Source organism: Psittacula echo, assembly GCF_963264785.1.
Source record: "Psittacula echo genome assembly, chromosome: 5".
Lineage (NCBI taxonomy): Eukaryota > Metazoa > Chordata > Aves > Psittaciformes > Psittacidae > Psittacula > Psittacula echo.
The window spans coordinates 22890652-22908740 of NC_137739.1; the positions used below are offsets into that span (position 1 = coordinate 22890652).

The window sequence follows — 18089 nt, forward strand, 5'->3', positions numbered from 1 at the left end:
CATGCTTTTATTTTTCTTCGTTCTTCTAGGAGAGAAACAGATGGACTGTAGATTCTTGTGGATAATAGGTAGCCGTTCTCCTTTCAACCTAAATAGTTTTTTCATATCTCACTCAACACTTTATTTAGAGGTTGAATTTTGTCCATCAGTGATATGTGTACTTACAAAGCTGCATAGGCTTTGGGGAAAAGCTAAGATGCATATTAGAAATATACCGTGTTAGTTTTATTGCAGGACTGTACCACTCAAATTGTCACCCCTTACATCTGTGGCCATAATTAAACATGCAAAAAGCCAAACTGTAAACAGGCAGTGCTATATCTGTGCTGGGGATGTGCCAATGGCACAAATGGGGAAGACAACAGCATGTAATAGCCTTTTGGACTTGAAAGCAGTATGCCTTGGTCTGATCTGCCAACTCAGATGCTTGTTTGGGAGACCAGTCACTGGAGTTTCGGTCACTGGAGCTGATATTTCTTCTTTTCACCAGACATGCAGAACGCTCTTTTTCAGTGCCTTGTAGTGCATCTCTACTGACAGTTGAAGAACTTCATGGGCATGGAATGTCTTTGCTACAAAATGCCTGGAAGAGCTGATGTCATTAGCGTGAATGATCAGGTTGTAAATGCTAGAAGTAGTGGAACAGTATCTTTACCCTTAATTTTAAAGGTGAAGGCCTTTCATAATCTGTACACTTGAGAATTTCAACAATTTTCAGCTGAGTCAGGAACATTGTTTTTTATCTGTTCTAGTCACCTTTTAGTCATCAGATTCTGCTTTCAGACACGCTTTACTCTTATGCGCATCATCTGCATAATGACACTGTGACTTTGTCCTTGGTGTTTTTTCTAAGGTAACTGCTTTTTCTTTTGATTTCTCTACAGTTTCAGGTCAGTTCTTCCCTGTTTGGTATTCTTCTTCTTCCAAAGTCAGCAGACACTTCTCTTTGATTTTTAAAATGTAAATATTAAAAGATGTAGTCAGAATTTCTGTGTAGCCACAAGAATCCCCTTTTCCCGGTGACCGGCTGTCAGTCAGATTTTTTTCTGTCTGTATTTTCAGTTTCTAACTTCGTGCACACTTTCACACATCCCAACCTTTTTTGTTTCATTTGCTTTCTTCTCCCTCTGCTCCTTTCCACTTTATGGTACTTCCTGAAACTTTTGGAGAAAAGAATTGCAATAAATCTGTCGCTTGTATTGCACAGAGTTTGAGCAAAGCTGCAAGGTTCCTGCTAGAGGTTCTCACTCCTCCCAAAGCCCACCTGGCATTCCTTCAGTTCTTCTTAAGATATAGCGTAAGAGTTGTATTCAAAATGCTGTTCCAAGAGGCGCCTCAGCAATTTCTTTCAGGTCTGGGGTGCTGTGTCCTCTCAGATGTAATTTATCATGTGCTCACCACGCAGAGCTCTGTTCAGCCCCATCCATTGTGCCCCTGGCTGACGCCAATGGACCCTTTTCAGCAACAGACAAGAAAAGTGGAATCGGTGCCTTGCTGCCAGCCAAGGGTATCCGCAAGCCATTTCTATAAAGGAAAATCTTCCTAATGAAGATTGATTCCTTCTTGTTCCTCTGGGTGCTTTCTTGCTTTCATGCACAGTAACTCACTATCTGGAAGGTAGGTCAACAGTCTTCCATTTTTGAGATCAAGGCTTAGAATGAATTTGCAGTTCAGGATTGCAGCTCACTTGCTCTCACAATATTATCATTACTTTGTTATGGTTTTTATGTGGATTGGCAGCAGCTTTTACAGGCTGAGCTTCATAGAAAGCTAACTTAAAATGCACAGAATGAGAAAAATGCCTCTCTTGTAAGGCTCCTGCTGAGCTGATAACAGTCTACAGGAAGACATCTATTTAAACAGACAGAAACATGTCTTAGGATGCTTGGATCCTATTTTCAGCTTTATTAAGCTATTTTCAGCTTTATTAAGAATGCTGTGTTTAATTTTTGCAGCATTTCCAGCCCCATTAATTTCGTTTACACTGCATTTGGATCAATTAGTGCACTCGGTGATAATGCACTATTTGCCTCTGCCTATTTAAAACAAGAGAAACAACAGGATGGATTTTCAGTGTATTAAAGAATCTGGAGTTCCTCCAAAGACTCTGATTATTCCAAATGACAAATCTCAGAGGCTGGCCAAGTGGATACAAAAGCTCTATGTTGGGTAACTGTCAAGTGGATCTATTTTCTCACTCCAGTGACTTCTTAAACCAATTCTTCCAGAGACATTTTGGCTTCAGCATTTTTCTTACCCAGTACTCCTATTCTCATTAAGACTTGACCTAACACTAGTTAAGTATAATAGAGGTAGAGCCAGAGAATATTCAGCCAAGAAGATTAAAGAAAAAAAATACAAAAAGGCTTCCTGATGTGCTGGCATTGATGTTATAAACCAGCTGAGTTCTCACTCATCTTTTCTTTCATCAGGAAGCGTATTTACATTTTACTCTTGGAGATTAAAGCACCCAGGAATTAGGACAGTAAAGGAGGCCAAACCTCTCCAAACCTGAGCTGCGTGATCTCACTCAGCACATCATCAAAGTGCTCATATGTGAGATTTCCACTTCACTGGGTCTCTGTGACTTTCTGGATGTCATAAAGAGGTCGTAGTTGTTCTAAATTTCCATGTTTCATTTTTGTTTTAAAGAAATGCTCACTGTAAAAAGCAAATGAATAGAAAAATATGTGAATTTTATTACAACCCTTTTCAAATACAGTAGGGTTATTTAGCATTTTTAGAAGATTATTGTTATTGTTTAGTATTGTTCTAGTGTTATTGTTACAGTATAGGGTATATTCGTATTGTTTCAGGTTCTAATACCAACTGTTCCTGCCTTCTGCTCGAGACTATTGGCAGTACAGAATTGTAGTTATTAATGTAAAGCAATGTGTGCTGCAGTTTTATTTGGGACATACATACTACTGAAGTACCAGGGTGTGTGTGCAGCGTGTGAATTTTATCTGCTAGAGAATACGAAGATGATTCAACTTGGAGAAACTACCTCTATTTATCTTTGCTGCAAAATGATTTTGGTGGTGGCTGTATTGTGTTATCGCACTGCTTTTTCATGAGTAAGTAATATCACATTTTGCCTGGATGTTTGGAGTGTTTTTATTGTTCCCTCGGGATACCTTGTTCATTTGTCTTGCTTCTGGTCTGTCACAGCATTTTTAGTTTGATGTAGACTGCTTACAAGTTTGCACATGGTAAATCTTGTAATGTCATTTGCTTCACCAAACTTCATATGCAGCTTTGAGAAACATTCCCATTTCAGTGCAGTACCTCCTCAGTGGTATGATACAGATAAAGGTAGATACATGTCACTGTATAAGTTGTATTCTGATTTGTTGATTTATTCAACAATAACAAAACACAAAGCAATAGGTGAATGACCAGGCTGAATTCACTGGAGTATCTCATCAATTCTTCTTTAAGTACTTTAAGAACTTCTTTAAGAACTTTAAGTTCAGCTTCTTAAGGTCTTAAGTGTGTATTTAAATGTCCTGATACCAGTCAATTAGGTAAATGTGGTTTTGGATCCTGAACAAGCAGAGCTCTTTAATGGAAATTACAAAATCCCAGCATTATTTGTATCTGATACTCCACTGTGAGAAAAGCACTGTCTTTATCTTACCCTATAGCTTCTTACATCCTGCCAGCCCCCTAGAGCTTGAGAGTTACTGTGCTGGCTGATGTGTCATATAGACCACAACTGGAAAGGTTTATTTTGGATGGATATAATAGTCTGTGGTCGTAAGCTGCCAGTCTGGCAGTCTGAGGAATCTTGCCCTGTTGCTGAAAGTGACTGTTCTGAGAATAAATAGATGACTTCAGACCCTACGTTACCTTTCAGAAGAGAGAAACCACAAACCCATCAGGCACTCTGGTACAGGAGATGTCACTCTGTACAGGTTTGCCCATTACTTTCCTTAACCTGCTTGGCTGCCTCCATGATAACCAGAATTCTGGCTTCATAATGACATGTCAGTTCCTGCAATCTTGGCATGGCAGGTGCAGTGCACACAAAAATGATGCTCATTGTAACTAGAAGGTTGGTTTCTACCCACCGTATAGTTTTATGTCAAGTTCTCTGTTTATATAACCAGAAGACACCATTATTCTGATACTATCCAACAGCAGTAGTATTTGGTTGCTGTTAATGACTGTTAATTATGTACACATAAGACTTATTTACTTTTGCTATGCGCTATTATTCTTTGTCTAGAAGACACCTAGTAATTTTACTGAGAGATTTTTGGGGAAGAAAGAGACAACAGCAACAACATCCAGTTTTGTGTACCAAGTTTGAGAGAGCTTCTTTTCTCCGCAATTTGACTTGGTTTGTCAGTATACATGAGAGATCGCTACTGGATTGCTGCTTAGTGAAACCATACTGTTCTTTTTTTTCTTTTTAAAGGTCAAACCTTATTTGACTCTAACAGTATCTTTAAACAGAAATGACTTCTGTACTCAGCCAATTGTGTGAGAACATTCCAAGTTTAACATTTCAGAACTTCTACTTTTACTGGAACAGAGATGAAGGAATTTCAGAGGTTCCTCTACTCTGCTGCAGTTGGTATTAATGAAGCAACAGAATGTTTAAGGACTTGTGCTGCTGCTGCTTTGATTTTATTTTCTGCCTGGTATTATTAGGTGTGTTTTCAGCACATGCATAGTTGGAAGCATGAATATCTTCAAGATAAACAAAACTGTTGTGTCTGACATATGTTTCCATGCTATACCTCTATATGCTATATCTCATTCTTGGCTCAGGTAATATGCTTTGGTGGTAAGTGAACTGTCACTTAGAATTATGCTTAAGGTACACTGATTTCCAGTGAGATAACATAAGGACTAGGTACTACATGAAAAATATAGTGTACTATGCTTATGATGGTGGTTACAAACCATGGTGTAGCACTGCTTTATTTCTCATACCTGATGAGTGACGTAATTAAAATGGATGCGAGTAGCAACATATTGTGTCATTGCATTGCAAAGTATATTCTCCTTTAACATCATTTACATCAGGTAGATAAACTAAACATGACCTGAAGTATTTTCCTTTCTAGTCCACATCCTGATTACTCACAGTGTTGAAATATTTGAAGGTGCCCTTGCATCAATGCATCAGTCTAATAACTTACTTTTAGTCTTCACATTTCCTCTCTGTAGCTGTCTGCTGATGCTTGAACCCCAGTATTTAAATTCTCATGGGAGTCACTCCTACTGTCTGTGACTTGTTTTAAAGAACACATGCTTTGTGGAGCTCATTGGCTTGTTCTTTTAAGATTATACTTGTAGAGTCAAAGAATATGTTTTTGGAAATAATTTTTAGAACAAAGATTTTGGTGAAACCTGTCTAAGCTCCAGTATATGTTGCACATGGGGTGAGGGGGTTAAGACTGGTTGTGTGTTATAAAGTCAGGAGCTCATCATCTGCCAGAGCTGCTGTTACAAGATTGCAGACACCCTTGGTATGAGGGATATTGAGACCAGAAACATGCAGGTAGGTAGAGAGTAACTGTTGTCAAAACTGCCCATTCTCCTGTACAGGAGCCAGTCCCAGCAGGCAGCTGGAAAAGCCAGCAGTGAAATGACTCTCACCTTTTTTCGTGTTACAACTGAGGGAGGAATTTACACAGATCAGGCCATAAAACTGTGCCTTTGCCTCCTTCCAGATAATTTTTTAAGCCTTACTGGTGATAAGGCAGAGAGTGTGCAGTGTACAGCTGCTGTGTGGCTATGGTGGATCCCCAAAGCCACTCATCAAAAAGAACTGGGAAACCTACATCTATGGTTTTCCCAGAATTTGGTCAGGGAATATTGCAATGAAATGATGTTCTCTGTTCTAACATTTTCAGACATAGAGCAACAGTTAATATTTTTGTCAGGACGTGATGAATGGGGTATTGAGCCCAGGTTGGGAAGGTGCTTGACCTCTCCCTAGCCAAAGGCTGAATTTCATTTAGTGGAAGTCTTTTTAAAATTAAAATTCAGTTATTTTTTTAGTAATTTCTTATCTACAAACGCTCTTGTCATTCTTATGCACTTTAGGATGCATAGGTGGGATGATTTCTGTCCACAACCACCAACTGTATGTAAGAATATATATATGGTGTGCACATGATCAGTCCTGCTAAGAGCAGGCAAAACAATTTGTTATTATTCAGGGGAGCATGTGATGAGCAGGTAGAAGTGTGTGCTACAACAACAGAAATAAATGCTGTAGCTTTGTTAGTTCCCCACGCAGCATTTAATGGTTATGAAGCAGTTAAGTCATGATATCAGGGAACTGAAACATCTGTTAATAGAAATGCATTTTATGCGCCATAAAATGAAATGTTGCGTTGCCAAGCAATATAGCGAGTATTCCTGTAGTCAGCTTTTGCAACCTAAACATTGCAATGTGATACCCGAAGAAGGTGGTACTGGAAATGTGTTTTGAAAACATATTCTATGAGGAACACACACTGTACTTGATGGCAGCATTACAGCTACCAATTGCGGTGCTTTATTTTTTCCATGTTAAGAATATACTGCATGCTGTTAGCAGACTGAAGCATGAGAAGGGATATTTCACGTTTATGTTGAACCTTGTCATTCTAAATGAATACCAAGTACTAAAAAAGTCTGTGCAGCATATGCTGTGTGGTATACCAAAGCACTGTTTGCAAGCTGGAGGCAAACAAACACTGTCTGGAATGTTTTGCATGTTTCAGGGAAGAAAATTTTGGCCAGACACACCAAGCTTTCAGCACTGCTCCGTTGAAAGGTCCCAGCACCTTTAGGCCATGCTCAGGCCAGTTGTAAGGATTCTTCACTTGAATTTCATCACTTGAAGCACGTGACACTGTGATGGAATCTTCATCACTTGAAGGACATCACACTGTGATGGATCCCATACAGCAAAACACAGAGTGTACTGATGCAGAATTATTAAAGTGAGATTTGTGATCGAGGTGGCATTGCTCTGCCAGAAGCAACCCAGGATCTGTAGTTCATCTTCCTTTCCCATTCCCCAGTGTTACTACCCCATGAGTTTTCCTTAGGAAAAATAGCAGAAAGAGGGAGCAGATGGCAGAAACTTCACTCAACGTTGTGCATCCTGTCTATAGATACTAGCTAAGCTGTGTGATAACGTGTGTGTGTGAGGTTCCAAGTCATTATTATGGTCCTGTAAATTGTAAGAAGGATGTGCTCCTTAGAGTCTTGTAGCTTATGAATTTAGGGGGTAAACTCTTAGTCACTGTGTAAATTGATATAGATTTACTAATTGACACTAGCAGAGAGTGCGGCCCCTTGGGCTTCTGAGATGCTGTTGGCTCAGTCAGAGATTATACACACAAAGATTGTATTTGCATTTGCTGCTCTCCCTGTTAAATGGGTTTTTCATGAAGTTCTAGTGCTGTAGTTAACTCTGTTGTGCAGAAGTGCCTGGTAGGTTTAGGTTCTCACTGCAGCTGCCTCACTGGGGGGTTGTAAGGCTTAATTGTTTCTAATGTCTAACAGCTCGAGATGAAAGGATTTATGTAAAAGGAATGTATTATGGTGATTATAAGGCTGATGGTGATGCACATCTCACCTGCTGTCACACCAGCTTGAGCAAAAGCAATCTCTACTTTTAGACTGGAATTCCTGTGTGCCGGTGAGAGGGAACAGTATCACTGTACAGTGCTGCTTTTTTCCCTGTTCAACAGCTCAGTGTCTCTCCCAGATAAGTCAAAATATTCAAGTTTTTTTTCTCTTTTCTTCTGGGTGAGCATTGCACTTCAGGATGAAACTGATTTGGTGAGATTATTGTAGGTAAATCCAGATGTTGGGATGAACATGTCTTTTGCCGCTGGGAAAATAAAAATAATTGTTAACAATGTATCTTTTTTTTTTTGAGGAAACTCTGATTTTCATGGTAATACTTTAGCTACTGAAAAGCTTTCTGATTTAGAATGCAGATGAAAACTGAGATTAATTGTGTCCTATTAATAGCCATTTGCGTTCTCTTTTAATCCAACAAATGCAAAGGTCAGACAAAGTGTGGAAGAGTGCAAAACTTATCTACACCTAAGAGAATCTCTCTTCCCCTACCTCTCAACCCCTATTCATTGTTATTCTTTCTTTCTTCCTCTTACATAAGTTGATCTGAATGAAATAGGATGCTGTGGGTCGTTGCTGATGGGATACAGGGCTTTTCATCTCTAGATTGCCTTCTTGGCAGTGTCCTTAGTGAATTCAAACCTTTATCTGTTAGAGACTGCAAGGTCAACTGGATTCTGTAAATTGAGATAAACTCTTAATTCTGTTCCTTAATGGGGAAAAGTCTATATCTAACGTGACATCTTTCTTGATAAAGATGAAGGCTGGATGGGTATTGTGGGTGAGCTCTGAAAGCTTCAGTGCTGAAAAGTGCTTCTTGTTGTGCAGTCAGAGAACTCGGATCTCTGGAGCTGACAATTCCCACCCTTCTGGTGTTGGTCAATAGAATTCAATCCTGCTTTGAAAAAGGCAATTTATTTTGGGTGGAGTCTTGGCAGAATAAGTAAAATGTAAACGATGGTGCAAAAGGCCATTGAAAATTATTTCAGAAATTCCACTGTAGCTGTTACTTGCAGCGTACCAGAAGAATAATATTAAAACAGTAGAGAGACCACCTAAATTTAACCGTCCTTGTTTAAAGATGCACAGCTTAAGGTCTCCTAATGCCTTTGTAAGTTGTGTTTGTAATTCCTGATCCAGACCAGAAAATCCTATTGCTATTATATTTCATAGAATCATCACAGATTGGTTTGGGTTGGAATGGACCTTAAAGCTCATCCAGTTCCAAGCCTCCGACACGGACAGGGCCACCTTCCATTAGACCAGGTTGCTCCAAGCCCCGTCCAGCCTGGCCTTGAACACTGCCAGGGATGGGGCAGCCTGGGCAACCTGTGGGCAGAGCCTCACCACCCTCAGAGGGAAGAACTTCTGCCTAAGAGCTCATCTCAATCTCCCCTCTTCAGTTTAAAGCCATTCCCCCTTGTCCTGTCCCTACAGGCTGTTTTTACATTTTATTTCCTATTTTCTTCTTCACTCTCCAAGTAATGTCACCTTCAGGTGACTAAATGCTATCAATAATTCCTTGATTTACTATTGCACATTTTGTGCAGCCATCAAAAAAAGCATTTGTGTTCTGTTTCAATTGTTCTGCTGGCAATAGCCTGAAAGGAAATGCTGCTGAATGTGGCACTTGAGAGACTCTGATTGCATCCAGACATCGTGGTCACTCCCAGCCATGACTGAAAATGCTTTCTTAAAGTTTCTTTACAGTTTCAAAATACAGTGTTCCTCATGTACAGAATTACCATAAAATAATGTTTTATTGACATTTTTGACATTATTGACATTTAGGCAAATTTTTTTCAGTTTATTCGACTTTCTGTTTTCTAATAACACATGATTATTTGAAGGCAATGGGTAGCTTTTCACTAAGTAATAGAGTAAATCTTGCACATTGAGACAGAGTGCTTCTCACAGGTAAATAGACTTGTGGTTTATTGTTGAAGGTGTCTGTTAGTGCTACAGGGTGCAAGAAGAGTGAATTTAAAGACTGTATACCTGCTACATGAGAGGTATAATCCAGTGAGTACTGTGCTGAATGTGTCTACAGGGTGTGTTTGTATGGACTGGAAGGCTGAGATCAGGAACTGTAAAACCCACACAGCTAGAAAACTCTTTTTATGTTGTCTGAATATTCCATATACTGTGCTAAGGTCAAACAGACCTAAGATTGCATCCACTGTTTATTGAACTCAGTATTTTTTCAGTGAGTTCAATGGGATTTGAATCAAGGTCTTTCTAAGCTTGTGATAATATATCAGGCAAGGGAAAATGCTTCTGTTGTGTTTCTGGAACGTGCTGCTTTATCCTTAGATGAAGATTGATTAAGCATAACTGGATTTCTAAAGAAGCTGTGAGCCAAAGTGGAAGGAGGACAGAAGTTTCACATCCTCTCTTTCTTGCTTTTTAATGATTGCAGCTTTTAGTAAAATGTTCTCCTGTCTCATTTGTTTTGATAACTCCACTGAACGTTAAATTAAAATGCATAAAACTATAATTGATGTGTCAGGTATAAATTATTTTATATCCATTTGTTAAAAAGAAAATGGGAGAATAATAAACATACTGATGTGGTGCAAAGAAACCCTCCAATATATATGTCACATCATTTCTCAAAGTGGATTTCAGTTTGGTTTTACAATTTTGACTGTTGGCTGGAATTTGGAAAGCTGATATTCAGCTGGCTTATGGAAGAAGTATTGTGCCCTGTTTTGTCATGCTTGGTATTAGGCTACTATACAGAAGCTGCAGTTGACTTCAAATGGTGCACTAAAAATATTGAGGAGTCTAGCTTTTAGGAAACAGGGCAGGAAAATGGCAACAGGTATATTTGTTCAGCACCAGAATCAGCTGGAGACACAAGAGATGCTTTCAAAAGTGTAATATATCACAGGGCAGATTTTATTATATTCCTTTTGTCTCTTACTGCTTCTATTGATCTTTTTCATATGTTTTAGAAAATTGTCAAATATCTGTCCTCATAGCCATAAAATAAGCTTGACATCAAAATGTATCGATCAAGGTGGTGAACTTACACTTTCAAAAGTAAATTCTGTTATTGGGGTAATACAAAGGAAATTATTAGCATTTGTCACTGTGATTCATTGGACTAATTTTAAGAAGTTGATGTTTCATTTTTCAAAGACAAATCCAGCATCTCCAGCAAACAGCTCTTGAGCCCACGCTGAAAGCTCCAGATGAAAGGCTGCTCCTTGCGTGCAAATGGCCACAGCTTGATTACAGATCAGTCAAGCACAGCACCAAGCACCAAGAGAATTCAACATCGTATAACAGCAAAGAAAGGGCCTGCTGTGAAGGGTTCAGGGCCTGCTGAGAGAGATGCTCAGCTTCCAAATTCATGTTCATCTTAATTTTGCCAGTGCTGTGACACACCACTGGGTACTTGGAAAGATTCACTGCTCCATCAGCCAAAAGAGCCTAGTGACAAACTTTACAGTATTAGTTCTTCACTTTGATAAATACTATATAGTATGCAAATATACAGACACACAGTATCTATGTATGGCTGTATCCAATACCTTTGGCACCATTTCTCCCTGATCTATTCAGTGTTCTTTACAAACCTTCCAAGTACTTTTCTGTTTTGCCCTTGTTCCTTCTTTCCTCTTGCTGTGTGTTGCCTCCCAAATTTGACAGAATTACTTCATGCTTTTCTGAGTGCTTTGACAAAAGCCCATCTCCAAATCTCCATTCTGAGTTCATTGATCTCTGTTCAGATTTAGCTCTAAGTAGCAGTTTTGTACTGCCAGGATTTGACTATCCTAGGCAGACGTTATGCTAGTTACATTTGTAAAGTACGTCTTATATGTGAAATCTCTAGGAATATATATCAGGAATAATAACTGTACAATCAGTTTTAGAAGGCCTGAGATGTATAGGCTTTTCCTGAACTGAACTAACCATCATACATACCACCATATAATCTGAAGCATAAATTAGGTTGGAAGCCACTCTCAAATGTAATTAACTGCCCAGCTAAGGGTTTGTCTTCTAGTCTCAGATGTGTTCGCATCCCGCTTGCCAGACTGACCAGCACTCCCCTTCCCACTCCCACACCACACATGGGATGAAAATTTTCTAGCACAGTTCTTGTGCCCAAAGTTTATTCCTGCCAGATTTGTCCTTCCCTGCCTCCAGCAGCTGTAAAAGGACTCCACTGGCATTTGGCAGACTTTGTGTTAATTAAGTTGTACCCTGTATCCAGTGGATGTAGTTCACTGAACTGAGAAGAGTTCTGTACTTTTATAAATGATGGTGTCACATTTGAGTACAGAGAAAAAGGAGCAGAAGCTCTGCTGCTCACTGGCTTTGTTTGTGTGCTTCCTCCTGACTTTCTCAGCTGTTCTCTAAACCCGCCTCAGCAACTGGTATCATCTGATTATTCTGGTATTTGGCTTACATAGTTGGATTGTTATCAACCATGCCCCTGTGTGTACTTGTAAATTGTACTGTGTGTACTGAGTAAATTCAATCAGCTGATGAAATAATGGCCTTTCCCATCAATTGATTATCAAATTGCTGGTATAGTTCTTCTAGCCCATCTCTTTTCCAGAGCTGCATGTCTTTGTTTAGCCACACAGCCTGTGCCTGACCCTTTCCTTGCCTTTCCTGAATGTCACATTTTCATTTGACATGCAGATAGGCTTTGAGTCTGGCCAAATACCAGTGGACTTCCTGGTCATTTTACTGACCACCTTGTTGAAAATGAATTGGTAAAAAGCATCCCAAAAGTACATGAGAAGCTGGTATGACTTTCTTATGCTGCCCAGCACAGCAGTCACAGACACTTTCTGATGTACAAGGTGAGCAAAGATGATGTCAAGAGAGGATAGTGTTTCCGAGGCAGTGACCCAGAGGAGCTGTGGTTTGCATTTTGGGTAGGGAACACAGCACAGAGAAAAGCTGGTGCAGTGAGCACCTGTAAAGGATGGATTTATAATCATCATAGAGTCATACAATGGTTTGGGCTGGAAGGGACCTTAAAGCTCATCCAGTTCCAACCCCCTGCCATGGGCAGGGACACCTTCCACTAGAGCAGGTTGCTCCAAGCCCCAGCAAGACTGTCACGGAACATTTGCCCACCTTGTTTTGTTTTTCCCTAGCTCCCTGTGGCGGTATATAATCTTGGAGAAAGTAACGGTCTCAGGTTGAAGTCCCTTTGAACTCCAGTCTTCCAAGAAACTGCTGAAGGTTTAAATATCAGGCAGCACTGGCAGTATAGCTGCTGCTGCACTGATCATAAAGTACAACTTCTGCTCTTCGCCATAGTTATTTAACACCCACAGAAGCTGCTGCGTGCACATTAAGCCAGTAGCCAGCTAGTTTGAGGTGAAGGTGAGCACTCAGTCCTTGGGGCCAAAATGCAGAGAACTGCAGGTTACTGTGTTGCTGCTCCACAGTAGAAGCTGCTGCCTGGTGTGGTGTCTGAAGGGCGGGGTCTCACCTGGACCTGCATTGCAATTGCCACTGCACACTGGGCTGATGGATGCTCTGCTCTGCAGCTGCCTTGACAAGCTGTGCAGTACCTTGCTTATGGAAATGAGCTCGTGGCTTGTGACAAACCTAGAGTAAAACAGGAGTAGGGGTGGGTGTGACTCATAGTATAGACACTCTGTTGAGCAAAACTGTGTTTGCTTTCTTTAATTAAGAGCTTATTTTCCCTATGGTGTAGGGGCAGGAGTTTGCATTTCTGGTATTGCTATATTCTTGCCTTCTATGCAAGATATGGTCCATTTTCATCTTTTTCTCTAGTGGTGTTTGTTTTGGTACGAATAGAACTATTTTTTCAATATTTTTTTTCTTTTGTTGACTAAAGAAGGAATGGGGAAAATGGCAAAGGAGAGAAAAGCAGTGGAAGAAGTTTGAAGTACCCACTGCACTCGCTTTTGAACCTCTTCCATCCCTTTGTGCTGCCAAGTTGATGAGAGCAGCTGCTTAGTAAACAAATTGTACAGATACTCTTAAAACGTTGGTGCTTGTCACTTCCAGGTGGTGTTGAGATGAAGAGGAAATAGGGATTATCCATTCAACACAATTCTAACCAGCTGCTGCTGAGTTCAGATTCCCAGAATATGAGAATTTGCTCATTCTCAAATGGGAGGTGATGAACCCCAAATAAATGAGGTGCTTCTTTTTTAACTGAGTTTCCTTTTTGTTTGAATGGACAGGTAGGATAAAGGGAAAAGAAGGGAGCACATAATATTATCCCTATGGTTCTGTTACAGCTGATCACTTTATCTGCCTGTGCTAACATTGTCATGGTGATGTATGTAGATGTAAAAGTGGGGATTATGTTGCACCAGGGCAACATTAAGAAATTGGCCTATTAAAAGATGCTTTTAATAAATACATTTCAGTATATGAAATGTTATAAAATAGGAATGCAACAGTAATTATTAATATATTGGTAGTTTATTTTAGCTTTATAGAAAATTTAGGTTTTCTGTGTATAAAGAAATCTCTTCACGCTCAAGTAACATTCCTTTGAATTTGTAGGATTACTTGGGTTTATTTTATTTTTCTTTTAATAAAAATGCTTTTATATATTTATAAATATAAATATTTGTATTTTGTTATAATTACAGTATAACACTAGGAAGTAAACAGAGATTTACTCAACATGAGTGTTCCACACTGCAGTACCTGCTTTTCTGTAGTAGCACACTGTTTTGCTCTTCTACTGTACCAAAAATGAGAATAATCAAGTTAATTCCTTCAACTCTGAAGGGGAGGAGGCTGGAATCCAAACTGTCCAGCTTTCCCTGAGTCCTGTAAGGAGAAGCGCTAAAAAGAGATCCAGTTTCCAGTAACAGACAGTAGGAAATGTCTGAAGCTGCTGTGGGCCTGCATCCCTCACACTTCCTCACATCCCTCTGGAGCATTGCAGCCTGGATTCTGGGGAGAACTAAAGGAATCTACATAACTGTCAGACAGATCCCACAACTTGCACTCAAAGAGGCTCTGGCTCCCGTCATTTCTGCTTTCCCTCCCTGGGGATGTCCATAGCAGCCTCACTGTGAGAGGAGGTAATTCTATTAACTGGACAGGGGAAAAGGAAATATGCATAAAGACATAGGCAGTGGGTATGCAGCTTGTGCATGTCCAGGAGCATGATACCAAGCAGATTTATAATTTTGTCTGTTTCTATTCTCTACAGTTCCATCATCAAGGAGGACGTGCATCAAAAAATAAAGCTGCTCCTCTGCAGGGAAAATGTCTATTTATGAAAGGTCTTTATATGATAAAAAGCTTGTATTTCAAAAGAGGAAATTTGTTAGCATTACAGAGATCAGTTCACTTTGGCAGAAGCCTCCTGACATGAATAGATTCTGTTTCTTTTACACATGGAATACTGAATAAGGCTCTTAAGGATGGAGGTTTACCCTTGTAGACTTTACCCTAATGGCATCTTCACTTTCCCCGATAAAACCTTTATTGCAAATTCAGTAACCATTCTCCTTTTTAACAAGGTTGCCAGCCTGCAAATAACTGCAGAGACAGGATCTATTTATGGGAATGTATTAGCAAAATATGATCCAGCCATGATTTATCTTTCTAGCGGTAACTTGCTTTAAGTAGGAGAGAGTCTGCAGTCAGGGTTTATAAGTGCCAGTTCTGTGGCATTAGTAGGCTGCCTTCCCCATCCCAAAATAGAGTCTTGATTTTGAAGTTTCAGGACCACAGTGGAAGTGTCGACCCTGCAGTAGATAAGACACATAACAAAGCATAAGCACCAAAGCAGGTAGTTTCATGAAGGCATGGGCATTCCAGTTGATTCACTGTTCAGTCCCTGAGCTGCTCCCTGTTAGGTTCTCTTGTCCATCAGGCATAGGTACAGAAGGGATGTAAAGATATTCCTCAATTAACCTCTGCTGCTACAGGTGTAAAGAAAACATATCATTGTTGGAAATGAACGAGTTCTGATAAAATGGAAAAGGCTTCAGCCAGGGGCAGAACTAGTAGAAAAAGTAGTTCAAATAAGTAAAGTTTGGTAAAATTGCTGGCAATTGAAAACAGGTTCCTCTTTATTTGATGTATTGAGCATTCTTATAATTCAGAATAGTGCTGTCAGTACTGCAGATACTACTGTGAGCTCTTTTTCCAGTAGTTAAGTGGCCTTTAGACAAACATTTTGATTTCATAACTATGTTTTGAGATTTGTGGGTTTGATATTGCTACTTCCTGCATCCTGCAGTGCAGGAATTAGCGGGTTTGTGGAAAACCATCTGGGGAACAGCAGGAGAATTCTGGCGCTCTTCCTTGGGGTTTTATTTTCTTGCATTTAAATATAAGACTGAATCACCTCTCCATAATCCACCAAAGCCTGAGCAGCACAGACAAGCACAGTTAGTCTATATTGCAGAGGACTTTTCAGCTGCTGCAACAGTTGTAAAGGAGAATTGAATTCTTTCCTTCTGCAGCCATTGCTCAGCTTCATCCTTCAACAGCCACATAACAAACCAGTGCCTGGATGAATCCTTGTGCACTGGGCAGCACCAAGTCCTTTCTCATGGAAACCTGCAGTACAGCAATTCCTCAGGGTGTCTCTGTACAAATATTGTTTGGTTTGTGTGGTTTTGGGTTTTTTTGAGCTGTGAGATGTCACATGTAAAGGACAGGGGAATTCCAACATGCTCAGCAAGGAGGTGCTAGCGCATTTGAATACAAATATAGGAGATGCCTTTTGACTTGGATATGTAGGAAGGAATAGGAAGACAGAGTTTCGACCCATGGCAGGCACCAGATGCTAATGGCATGCTTGGCTGTGCCTGGAGATGTCAAGAGCTGGCTGCTGCACTGACATAACACAGCTTTTGCAGTGAAGGGAAAATCTTTTATGTGACCAGCCCTGTCTTGTAAGCGTTTCTCCTGAGTAATCTGTAAGGAGAACAGAACACCGTCTCACTGCAGAGACCCAGGAATAGGATTTAATGGAAGCAGCAGACATTTCACGTTTCACATTTCACATTTGTCAGTTGGTGGTATCAGTTAAGGTGGCAAAGAAGGTATGTGAGTTCCAGCTGCAGCCCTCTTACCTATCCCTATCAGCTCCAACTTCTAGTGGGCACACGTGATTGCTACAGACAATAAACATCTTTTTCTAATGCCCTTTAGGACTTCTTTATTTCAACAGCCCTGTGTAGTTCTTTCCCAGTACAATGTGGCATTTATTGTGGATAAGATACTCTTTTGTCAGGATTTTCCTTTCCCCCCCTTTATATCTACTCTGTCACAAATATTAGTGCTTTTGATATCATGCAGAAATGTATTACTGCTTCATGAGAGTCTCTGCTTATTCTCAAACCAGAAAAAATGTAGAGGAAGAATTTTAACTTGCACCTTTTCTGAGAATGCTGTGGCTAGAAATGAGCAGACATTCTTTCAACAGTTACAGAGGAAATCTTTTTGAGCCTCATCATGTTTTTCTTATGTTTTCCAGTTCTATTTCTTACTGCTGCTTTCAGCTTTTTGCACAGCTATAGTTTTCTACAAATATTTATATGTAAAAATATAACAAAATGCTGCTTGTAAACCATATTTCTCTTTTTTCCTATGTAGTAGAAACCAGCTGGTTTCACGCTGGATATATTTCAGAAGGTGCCCATATGGAGTATGGGCATTGATGAGCAGGAAGTGTTAGTGGGCAAGAACCACACAACTGCCTTGCGCCAGTCACAGGAGTGTGTATGATGTTCTTCTGCCATCTTCTGTAAACCACTTTAGCATTCTTCTCCCTGTGTTATCCTCCATAAAGCAGTATGATATCCTATGAATTGCATATTTACAGTAAGGGAGATCTGTCTGTCGGCTGAGTCAAAAGATACGAAGATGTGCTGTTTTGCCTCTAAGTGGCTAACAATTGCAAAAGATTCTTTTTAATGCTTAGTACTTTATTCACTTTATTTTTCTTTTTAGTGCACTGGAAAATAAATCTTAAACATTTCTTCTGTTATCTAGCACTTCAAGCCTTTTCATAGCATTTGTAACATCTCTTTGCCAACACTCCATCTGTGATTTTAGCTTGCAGGAAACACTTTGCAATTCTGTTATTAGCTTAGATGCAAAGAGCTGCTGTTTAAATATTAATTGTAACTTCCCTCATGAGTGCAGTCAAACCCACTGAGTAACTTGTGGAGTTCAATAAATACCTAGGAGGGAGTGGGGAGTGTGTTGTGGGCCTGCTCTTGGTCTTAAATGAAGGTGTTAGGTGAGTTAACAGTACAAAATGGATTATGTCCTGGTGCTTGCTGTCTCCTTTCCTTCTCTTAACTCAGTTCTGCTACTTGTACACACACAACAAAAGGGAAGAAAACAGAATCCCATTAAGCTGCAAGCACACTTCTTGCACAGTTAGTGGGCTTCTGCCAATGCCTCTGTAGGCGAAAGGAATACCACACAGTGCTCGCAAGAAAAGACACAAGACCCATCAGTTGTTTCAAATCCCAGTTATTGGACAAATACACTTCTGA

The 18089-nt window shown here is 39.9% G+C and overlaps 1 protein-coding gene across 1 annotated transcript in view; it reads left to right on the top strand.

The window, feature by feature from the left end:
- Nucleotides 1–18089, top strand: part of NELL1 (neural EGFL like 1) — a gene marked incomplete at both ends in the record, with an annotated part of 311518 nt that overhangs the window by 223716 nt on the left and 69713 nt on the right. The window lies entirely within an intron of this gene.